Source organism: Passer domesticus, chromosome 5 (assembly GCF_036417665.1).
Source record: "Passer domesticus isolate bPasDom1 chromosome 5, bPasDom1.hap1, whole genome shotgun sequence".
NCBI lineage: Eukaryota > Metazoa > Chordata > Aves > Passeriformes > Passeridae > Passer > Passer domesticus.
The window spans coordinates 8554554-8566886 of NC_087478.1; positions in this window are offsets into that span (position 1 = coordinate 8554554).

Here is a 12333-nt window from a genome sequence, read left to right on the forward strand (position 1 = left end):
AGCAATGAGGACTTGACTTGACCATTTTGTCTGTACTATGATATGTATTAAAGTCTCATGGTAGCATTAGTTAACATTTCTTTTGGAATTACATATAAAATAAGGAGATCTTTATTCCTTTACTTCAACACTGGCAGTAAAGAAATGGGGTTACATACAAAGCCAGAGAGAAAAAGCCCACAAATATCATAATCCTAATGGAAAATGCAATTAAATATGAGCTGTGTGCTTTTTCAACCCTCCTCTATTTCCAGAAAAAGGGAATTATAAATCCCAAAGAGCAAGAAAAGCTGTGGGAGTAATTATTCATCACCCTACAAAATTCACAGAGGAAATGCACTGTATACAGATTTCAATCACAGAATGTCTTGGAAGGGTCCTTAAAGATCATCTCATTCCAACCCCCTCCTCTCCATGGGCAGGGGCATCTTCCAGTAGACCAGACTGCTCATCCAAAGTCTCATCCAATGGAAATTGAAATTAACTTGATTTACTTGAATCCTACTGAAAGTTTTCTATGTCTTTTCTACAATTTTTTGTCTTTTTATCATGATTTTACAGCTTGATCATTATCATCAACCATAACCCAGACAGCTATGGGGTTAAGACCTCTAAAGTATTACATGTAACAGCATTTATGGCACATACCAAGCAATTGCTTATATTTAAAGGAAAATATTAGAGTGATAATTTTTGCTGTCTCAATCAAACTGTGTTTTATAGATCTGATACTTTGACTAAAATATTCAGCCATGAACTACACTCTTTTTTCACTGCAATTATACTTAGTGAATCAACATAAAATAACCAGACAACATCTTACAATGATTTAAAGAGCTTTTTGCAATAGCTGTTCTATAAAATTTTAATGAGTACACAGAAAGTGATAGACTTGTGTATTCTATAAAAGGCAGACAAATCTACAGATAATTTTTGCAGAACTTCTACAGTTTATTAAAAACAATATTTTACTGATGCTTATGAAACTAAATGGTTCTAACATCCTGCCATTATTTTATGGGCTAATAGTTTTCAAAAGTTAATTTTGAAAGGAATGGCAAGAGAGAGAGAGAGAGAGAGAGAGATCAATTTAAATTCCATACATAGGCTTTCAATTACTATCACTTAAAAAAGAATAAAAAGCATAGCTAGAGTTTGGTACTGTTCATGTACCAATGTATTGCTGGTCACCCTCATTAAGCCCTTAGAGGATGATGGTGTCGTGGTTTGGCCCGGAAATGTGTTTCTGGAAAGGTCTAAGTCGGGCCCTGGCATTGTGCCAGGGTCAAACCATGACAGATGGAAACCTCAGAGAGTCCCCTGTCCCCTGCAGAAGTCCTGCACCAGTTTAGCCCCAGCCCTGAATCCACATGTAAGTTCCTACAACAACAACAGGCTTGTCAACACACTTGCATTTTTATGCATACCTTCCAGAAAACAAAGGAGTCTGACTAGTGCACAACTGCAGTATCACAACAACATCCAAACTTCCTGACTGTTCAGATTCATGGTCATGAGATAATCATAATAATAATATAAACAAACAAAAAACCCAACACAAATACACACACACACACACACACAAAATCCTAAAAAGCCAAACTCCCCCAGCCAAGTAAAAAAAGAAGAAAAATCAAACACAAAACCCAATTCAACCCAACCCAGGCAAAGAAAAAAGCCCCAACCTAAACAAAAAAAATCTGAAAACCCACTAAAAAAAGTCAACCAAAAACCCAGAACCCTAAATAACAGGGCAGGAGCAAAACAGAGAGGGCTGAAAAGCAGTTGAACCTACTCAAAAATATTTCTGAAATCCATGGTAATATATGTCACCCATTAACACTCTTCCTCTTGTGCTCTTGGTCAACACAAATCCAAAGAGTTCTTTAAATTCTAGTTTAACAACTGAAATGCTCCATGACAGCTAGATGTAATTCAGAAAATGCAGAAGGGAGGTATTTCTTCCATACATAAACATATTTAACCCCTTCATTCCTCTTTTCTTTCTGTGGCCTGAATTCCCAAATTGTACTTTTGATATATGCAGTTTTGGAGGGCGGAATACTGAGTGCCTCACAAGGCAAGTGGATTGCACTGTGGGTTGCAAGGTGGGACATTCTCCAGCTGCTGTGAAACCTCTTCAACTTCCCAACTGCTTCCTTCTTTCTGTCTTTGCCCAGATTTTGCCTCCATCTTGGATGAAAAGGATTTTAACTCTCACCATGACTGAAATGAATTTTAATTGAGCTTTATCCATATTTGGCCTTGAAAACCAGTTTTGTATCTTTGCACCTTGTATTACCTTAATAAATGAGACACAGAAAAGAACATGTGACTTACATTTACCGTGGCAACAAAGTTATTTAGGAAAATATCAGATTTGCACTTACATGTCCAGCAGTTTCTCTAGGCAACTAATCTATATGAAAATCCATTGTGGATGTAGAAATTTATAGAATGGGAGTATTCCTGATTTGACATGTTTAGATTCTCCGATACAAGCAAAAATTAAGGTGGCTAAAAAAATCATGTAGCTTATCTTGCTGAGGATTTAATTCCCCTAGATAAGAGTTCAACATGCACTAACTAGGACAAATTACTCAATCTTCTCATCACTGTATGTTGTAAAATTTTGGCTGAAGGAACATACAATGGGCTGTTCTAACCCAGGCAGTAAGCTTCTTTTAAAGTGAAAAGGTGAAATTTACAGGCTGTATTGTCTTGCTCATCAATACATGATCAAGCATATACTGAATAATATGTAATATCCTACAATTAAATATGTATATATTAATAAAAAAGAGAGAAACTGAATCTGATTAAATGTTTCTCATTAATTATTTTATTTCTTAATCAATATGGAATTACATATCTTTAAAATAATACTTTCTTCTGTTGTCAGATGCACAGAAAATTGGAATGCAATTTACTGTCTGTAAAATATATATTAGTTTTTTAATTAATATCCTAGACTATATTGTCAAGTGACACAAGGCACTTATTCCACTTGCTTTCAAAAGACAATTAATTGAAATAATTTTATCCTTACACATACTGCAATAGAGACAACATATAGTTATGATCTGGAGAGAGTGTTATTGACTAAAACAGGAAATAGGAAAACTTATAGCAGAGCTATACTTTGAAATAGAAAAACCAAACCAAAAAGGAATTAATTAGATTGTTCAGGGCAAAGAACTCAGATGCCAGTTCTCTGATCATCATGTTGTGTTCTGATATGAATCCAAAAAATGGCCTTATTTCATCTTTGATATTGCATTCTGTTATGCTTAGCAGGAAGCCACTGCAGTCACTAAGGCAAGGTAGGTCATCTTCAGCTGTGTGCCAGATTGTATTCAAATAAGCTCAGAGTATTCTAATGACCAGCAATCACTAACTTGTCAACCTCCTTGATCTAACCTTCCTTTTCTCTTATAGAACTCACATGCCAGAATTGAGTTTGAATTCAGTATAGTAATTTTGTTATTTCAGTTCTATCCAGGACATTTCATTTTGGCTGTAACCTCTGAATTTTGGCACCAGCTCTGCATTGTCCTTCACTAGTACTTGTCTGAAATGGAATAATTTGAATTTTTACATTTAAAATTTTCCTGAACTCCTTCTTGAGGATGTTTTTTTTTTTTTCCTTTAAAGTATACAAAATCATGTCAGATCTTTCTCTTATATCAATTCCAGCTTTAAGAAGATAACCTCATGTAAAAAACCTTTGTCATAAGCCAAAAAATATGAAGAACAAGTCTTATTCTATGTGAGAATTCTACCATTTCATTGTGTGTGTGCTATACTGACATAAATGGACACCAGTCTCATTCACAGAATCACAGAATCATGGAATTGTTAGGGTTGGAGGAAACCTCTGGAGATCCAAGGCAGGGTCACCTAAAGCAGTTATACAGGAGTGCATCCAGGTGTGTTTGGAGTGTCTCCAGAGAGGGAAGATCCATGAGCTCCCTGGGCAGCCTGTTCCAGTGCTCTGCCTCACTCAGTGTAAAGTTCCTCCTCATGTGTAGGTGGAACTTCCTGTTTATGGTCATTTTAACTTGCTCTGTTGCTGGGCAGCACTGAGAAGAACCTGGCACGATCCTCTCGGTGCCTGCCTTCGAGACATTTAGATGCATTAATGAGATCCTCTCTGTCTTCTCAGACTAAACAGGCCCAGCTCCCACAATCTCTCTTCAAAAGAGATGCTCCAGACCATAAATCATCTCTGAAATGAACCATTTCCAAACTCCCCTCATCTTTCATGTGTTGAGGAGCTCAGAATTGGACAAGCACTCCAGATGTGACTCACTAGGGCCAAGTAGAGGGGGAGGATCACTTCCCTCAACCTGCTGGTCACACTCTTCCTGATACAGGCCACATTCTTCCTGATGCACTTTTCCTGATACAGGATACCCAGGATTCATGTTAGTTCAAACAGACATGAAATAAGTGAAATATTAAAAACTTTGATGCCATATAAAACATTTTCTCCTGACCCAAGGCCCTCAGACTCAATAAGAAACATTTTGCTTACCTTGAAGGATAACTGAGTAGATTCTTATCATTTAATGTTTATGTATTTTGCTTTCTTCCTTGGAAAGCACTGAGATAAAATGCTTAGTTTTCTGAACTGTGTTGGAACATCTAAAAGGAGGGGAGGTTTTTCATACTATCAAAATAACTACTTACAGTAATATGAGTTTCTTCTCTGGTTATTGATCTGCTTTAAAGCAATATTATCAGAAATGTACAGAATATGAGAATTCTAAAATTTAATTCTCCTCACTGTGGCCAAGTAGTTCTGGTGCAGTGGCAGCTTCAGTTATAAATTCTGCAATATTCTTGTCCTGGTGTCACACCCAAAATTTTCTCAGATTAACTAGCTTGTAATATCAGGAACGTGATATTATATTTGACCATTCCATTGGGCATCCTTAGTTAATCCTCAGCTACCCTCAGATCTGATCAGATTTATATCACTTAATTTAAATTTTGTCTAACCATTGAGATACATACATATCTCATATGCACATATACAAATCATAAATGCTCCCAAAGAACCTCTGAATATTTTTCTTTTTATTATTCATGAATAGGTAGCAAGTAATGATAATTTCCAGTCACTGTGCTGGGATGAATCCAAATCAGATCATATTTCTTTAATTATCCAGTCTTCCACCTTTTTCTTCATAAAGAACAAAAGAGAGTTTTCCTTTGCTGATAAAGCCAGTTGTATTCATTAGACAATGCATAGCTAATGAACTAGACAAAATGAAAAATTGGCTTGTTTAGAAAAAGTGGACAGAACAAACACTGACCTACACACCTCTGGACATTTCCTATATACAGACTGTACATTTAAACTGGCTGCAGTCAGATCAACACCTAGAGACACATTTTTTGACAGCTTTATTTTTGAGGCCTTTTTTCCCTTCTAAGTGTACATTCCCAGAAAAACATGGTTTTCTTTCACAACGAATATGTATTGCCCAAGAACTAGGTGGAATTCTTTGACACAGAGTGAATTGCTCATTAATGCAAAACACGGCTTTTTTGTTTTATTCGTGAATGAAACACCATTTCATATTTATGCCTGAAACACCAAAACACTTCACGAATGGACAGCCTGGCACTTCTTGCAAGACGCAGTCATTTAATTCCACCAAGATCCTGATATATTGGTAATGTCAGGCTGTCACGTCATAGAACCTTTTCTCATGTGGAATGGTTTCCAGCAAGCATTTCTATTGCTCCTGGTCAAACCCTGTGCAGCTCTCTGCCATGAATAGCTTCATGCATCCTGCACATTTATTTCCTGAATTATAGGCCATACACTGGCCAGATTCACATTTCATTTTGATAACTTCTTTTGTTGACCAAGGTTGAATTGCCATGACTGCAAACATTGTTATATAGCCTTAATAAATATGTTGAAGAGGTATGTTTCAGTATTATTATCTTTATTGACATAGGTTTTAATTCAAGTCATTTACTGAATAGCACTTATGTCCCTCTGATCTTCCATAATAATTTCAATACACAAAACATTGTAACACATTGGTTTATTTTTCAGCATATTGCCTTGGATGCCTCATTTAAAAATCTGCATTTGAAATACTGAGAATATGCAGAAAGATATACTGGAAGAGTGCTCATTAGAGCACATCTGCTTTGCTTCTGAGGAGGGCAGCTGTCTCAGGCAGGTTGTTTCATGTTTGTTTACAGAACAATATTCTCTTTCTGGGCACTTCAACAATATGAAATACACAATTCAGCACATTGAGGTCAGCAATCTTCTTTCAACCTTGGAAGCAGGAAAAAAAGGTCTTTTTTGGTGTGGGAGGAAAAAGAAACAAACAGCAAATTGGTCTCCCTAGTTTGTGTCTTTTTGCAAGAAAGAGCAATTGTGTTATGAAACAGGTTAGTTCTGCCAGGCTTTGGTAACATCCCTGCCTCACTCATCATAACCTGTTCCCCCCTCTCTATAACAATATTCAGTGAGCATTGCTGCAGGAAACATCATTGCTTGAGCACAGTATGAGTGGAACACTGAAAGAATGCATGCATACTACTTTGCATGCATACTACTTTGCAAGACTTTGTAAAGATTTTTCATAGGATCGTAGATTTGCTTAGGTTGGAAAACACCTTTAAGATCATCAATTTTAACCTAATATTGCCACTTCCACCACTAAACCATGTCCCTAAGACTACCTGTCTTTTAAATACCTCCAGGCATGGTGAATCAACCACTTCCCTGGGCAGCCTGTCCCAAAGTTTAACCATCCTTTCCATGAAAAAATTTTTCTTAATATTCAATTTACACCTCCCTTTGTGCAATTTGGAGGCCATTTCATTTTGTCCTATGCTTGTTGCTTGGAAGAAGAGACCAACCCCCACCTCTTATAATCTCCTTTCAGGTAGTGATGAGGTCCCCCTGAGCCTCGTTTTCTCCAGGTTTAAACACCTCCAGCTGTCCCAGCTGCTCCTCATCAGAGTTGTGCTCTAAACCTTTCCCCAGGTGCGTTCCCTTCTCTGGACACATTCCAGCATCTCAATGTTTTTCTTGTTGTGAGAGGCCCAGAACTGATCATCGGTTTCAAGGTGTGGCCTCTCCAGTGCTGAGTAGAGGTGCACAAAAATCACTGCGCTGGTCCTGCTGGCCACACTGCTCCTGGTACAGGCCAGCCTGCCTTTCCTTAGTACTGACAAAAAAAACTCACATGCAAACAAGAAAGCAAGCAAGCCACTACTGACAACACAAAGTACAGAAAATAAATGTAAATTCCAATACATGCTGATTTAATGTATTGAAAGAGCTGTGACATTGGATGATGACTTCTTGAATGGAAAAAAAGAAAGTACAAGAAATACAAAACTCAGTGAAGGCAATGAATAGCTTCATGCATCCTGCACATTTATTCCCTGAATTATAGGCCATACACAGGCCAGATTCACATTTCATTTTGATAACTTCTTTTGTTGACCAAGGTCGAATTGCCATGACTGCAGACATTGTTATGTAGCCTTAATAAATATGTTGAAGAGGGATGTTTCAGTAAAATCCAATCCGCTTATTTTTAGGAGCCTAACTTAGCCAGGAACTCTTATTTTCACAGGACCCCACTTGTCTATATTGACACTAAAGCAAATTTAGGATTTTTAGCTGAAATAAAATATATATTTTCATTAAATTTATAGCATAATGTCACCATCTTCTGTATTTTCATGATTCATGAAGTATTACTCTACTTCTAGACTCTGTTGCTGCTGATTGATGCCTCAAGTTTTTTTAGGTGCAAGCCCTGACTGTCCTGATGATGAAACTGCATACCTAAAGGACCACAGAGAAGGAGAGTGTGAGCCTTGCATAAACCTCTAAAATTATTGCCAAGAGGATTCTGAGGGCAAAGGCATTGCAAATAGATTCTTCTTGGTTCAAGTAAATGCCAAGGAAAATCTACCCTCAATCAGATAATGAGGCCAAGCTTGAAGGAAACAGGAAAATCAGTTCTCAAGAATAAATTGTATCACCTTCTTCTGTTACCATACACATGCAGATTTAGGGGAAAAAAACAAACAAACAAACAAAAAACCACAGAGCAAATGAGAAGCAATTTGTGAGTGTTTATTCCTGTAATAGGTGAAAAAGAAAGTATTTACAGTAACTTATCTATCCCAAGCCATACTGTTGTGAATGGAAAAGCTCAGCCCAACTCATTGGCTTAATGCCAATTTAACCTCATCAAGACTTTTGCCTGTGGCATTTACATAGCTATTATATTTACTTTCACTCTGTCTGCAGGGAGAAATGAATACTCTAATGCTTTGAGTGTTGCTACTGTCTTCATATCCCAGGAAATTCCAGAGGGGAATCCTAGATCTCCTCAAATGTATGTATTTGGAAATGACAGATGGGAGTGTTCCTCAGGCCTCTTATGTTCAATATTTCAGAATTAAAATCTGAGGTAGGGGGGATGGGGAGTGTGGGTTGTTTGTCTGGGTGGTTTTTGTTTTTTTTTTTAATTGCAGTTTCCACAGGTACCATTTTCTCATGGTAGTAAATAACCAAATCTGATATGCTTCTAGAATAAATAGTTGGGCTTCAGGAGCAGTGTCAAGCACCACTATCCTTTCCACAGATAGTCACACCACTGTCCTTCAGTCTGACTTCATTTCTTACTTAAAGGATCCAAACGTTAGCACTTTCTTGAAGACTAATTTCTATTTTTCTAGGGTGTGGAAAGACTGTCATGGTTAATGCTAAAAAGTGCTCCAGAGCTCAGGTGAAAGCAGTGTCTGACAGTGTTCTACAAGCTGAACTGTGCTCCTAGTGGAAAGTCTGGATCTGAATCTAGTGTCAACACCCAGGCCAATATGTCAGGCTAGCCAGAGCTCAGCACACTTAAGCTTTCGAATATTGAAAAATATGCACCAAAGAGCCAGGAGGAAAAGCAACATGACTGTCTCTATGCTTTAATTAATACCCCAAAGCATGCTCTTCTCAGTCCTATTGATCATTCTTTCTATATTTTATTAAAAAAGAAAAAATTTAAAAAGCTGTGGGATTTCAGAGATATATATTGGGCAAGAAAACATATTTTTCTGCACATAGTGAAAAGTTATACTAGTCTCCAGAGCTGTCATCGTAGTTTGAATGGCAGCAGAGATGAAGATAAAAGTTGTCCAAATTCTCTGCTTGTTCATGTGCTAATTTAGTGTGATGCTGGAGAGGAATAACCTCTTCAATAGTAATTGTCAAGTCTAGGATCTCAGACTTTGCCATATTTTGGGATATTTTGACCTTCATCTGATATACCAAAGGCCAACTGCTGTGAAAGACAACACATTATTCCCATGTCTTCACAGCACTTTACACACAAACAAAGACAGATTCCTACCCTAAGGATCTTGCTTCTAAATTAGCTACAATAAGCAACAGATACCAATAAGGAAAAGACAGAGTGACATAAGTTAGTTAAGGTTGAAATACTGAAATAATGAATGTAACATTCTGGATATTTGCTGATGGTCCAATTCTCATGATCAGGAATGAAAATTATAAATTCAAATGTCTTTTCATTTTTTCCAAATGCATAATTGTTATGAAGGTATGGACAAAGAAAGAAACTGGAGTGATTCTTTGGATTTAGAAGATGCTGCATATTCCATAATAAATCGTCCACAGTAAATCTTAACCTTTGCAAAAGAATTTAGCATTCATTGCCAAGCATTCATTATAACACTGGAGCCAAATATTTTTTGCCTTATCCATACCTTTTGTTATGATCACCCTCTTTAGACTTTTTTGTTATTGAGTTTTTGTCTTGGTTTGACCCAGAAGTGAGTTTTTGGAAAAGTTGTGGTCAAACCAATCAGTGGCCAGATTTGAAATTGGTACATGTGGTGGCCACTGAGGTTTGGATACGCCTCTGAGAACACACAGGGGTTAAAAGCAGGAGATTCTCAGAGAACTCCCTCTTTGGGAATCCGGCATTGGTGAGTGGAGTCTGGACCTCTCCCCTGCCCAGCTGTGTCTGGGTGGGGAAGGGAGAGGCCATGCGGCCTGTGGGGAGGGAGGCCGGGAACCCCAAAAGGTGCAGGGGTGGAAGAGACCGTGCAGGGGTGGAAGAGACTTGAGATGTCTGGGCAGCTCCCCCCAGAGAGAGCGATAGAGACTGTGCTGGCAGCTCAGCCAGCCAGAAGTGGGGGATGCGGCAGAGAGGTGCCTGGCAGCTGTGGGAGTCCTGGGCAGGCAGAAGCGAAGATTTTAACCCCTTGGTAGAATAATGGAAACCTTACAAATACTGATCCTCCTGAATCAGAATGAGGAGAGAGAGATGAGAGATGAAATGGGCACGCGTGAGGAAAGCTGGAAGAGGTGAGAAGAATCCTAGGTGGGAAGAGATGATGGAGTGGCCTTGGGCTGGACTCTTTTTTGTATAGCCATGGACAGACCCGTGTTTTTTTCCCTGTGACCCAGAGACTGTATTTAGGGGGAGGCAATACCTTGAAGTCAAGAGTGAAGCAGCGGCGTGAACAGAGATGGCTGAGGAGGGTGTGGGATGCCCTCTGTCTCCGTGGAGAGGGAGATCTCTGTTCATGAGGCCCCTCGGCCCCAGGGGGTGAAATTTGGGAGGGACTGGTGTCCCAAAGTTGAGAGACTGCTGCTTCTGGAACTGGGTGGAGCATCTTTAAATGGAGAACCCTAAAAGCAGTCCTGGCCCGTGTCCAGTGGTGAGAGTACTGGACATGGCGGGGAGAAGTCACGAGGGCCGATGTTCTCTGGGTGGGGCCATGGATGATGCGGAAGCACAGGAGGTTTTAATTGTGCTTCCCGGGGGAAGCCTATGGTGCAAGGGAGGACTCCTCTCTCCCTGGTGGATTTGAGGGTTGATTATTTGAGGGGTGATGAATCTGTGGAGAAAAGGGAGGGGGGAGGAAGAATGTATTTGGAGGGTTTTCATTTCTTAGCTTTGTGTGTGTGTTCCTTTTCAGATATTGTAATGAATAAAGTGTTGTGTTTTTCCCTCCATCCCCGAGTGGGAGCCTGCTTTGTTCTGTTTCCGGGTCACATCTCACAGTAACCATTTTGGAAATACACCTTTTATGGGGGCCCTGGCATTGTGCCAGGGTCAAACCATGACAGTTTTATTAGCAGAAGTTCTCAGAGATAGTAAATTTTTAAAAATTGTCTAGTACCACCATGAAAATTAAAGGGATGGACTTTCTTATGCAGAGATACAGGAATAGTAATTGGGGAAAAGAAAAACACTTTCATTTTCACACAATACATTTTAACAAGAAATGACAACATAAGAAGTAGTCAAAACCAAAAGATGGAAGTACTTTTGTTACAAAAATAATAGAACCAAAATGTCCAGTGGGGAATTTTAGCTTCCCTGCTGAAAAATAATTCTACAATTTCAGTGATATTTATCACTGCTGCTACAGTGATTTAGTAGCTGTAGAAACATTTTCTCTTCTCCGTATTTTGGTTATTAGATTTGAATTCCCTAATTTTATGTTATCAGAATTATGTAGTGACATCTTATCTTTCCACACTCTAGAAATTTCCCATCAGTTGAAATACAAGACTAGAGAAGATTGCATAATGGGGCTGATTTCATTTCACATTTCATGCTGACATTTTGTCTCCTCTACAGAAAAAATCATGTAGTCTAGGAAACTTACAGACATGTTTAATGCTGATTACTACAGCTGGAATATAAATTTTAAACGTCATAGACTGTTAGAATCAAGGGCAAACTTTACTTCAAGATTCACTCAAAAGACTGATGACTCAATTCAGAATGTTTCAAAATCATCTAAGTACAGTCTTTATGTTTGGAGATACCCACAACAAAAGCCATCAGCTCCTAATTTCTACCAAAAACTTACCCTTCAAAGTCAGAATAATACAAATGTGGAGGCACTGCAAATTCTGTATTAGACTAGATGTAATACCAGCCTCTACAACCTACACATTCCTCTAGGAAAATGAGGAGCAAATGTGTCAGGGAACAGCTTCATTCAAAGCACTGCAGCAAATGAAAGCTCTTCCATAAGCAAGTGGCCAGTTTAAATCAACCCCTCATTTTTGAGTGACTAAAAGCTTGATTTGAAGCCTATTAAAGTAAATGTCATTCTTCCCATCGACTTCAAAGGGTTTTAACTTACGACTGAAAATCAAAAACTGCAGACATCTGCTGGTGTCTGTTCACAGGCCAAGATGAAATTAATTATTGTTGGTGGATTGGGTTTTGATGTTTGTGGTGCAGGCAGGGGTATGAGATAAAACCCACCCTGTGCCAATACAGAGGAGAAAAG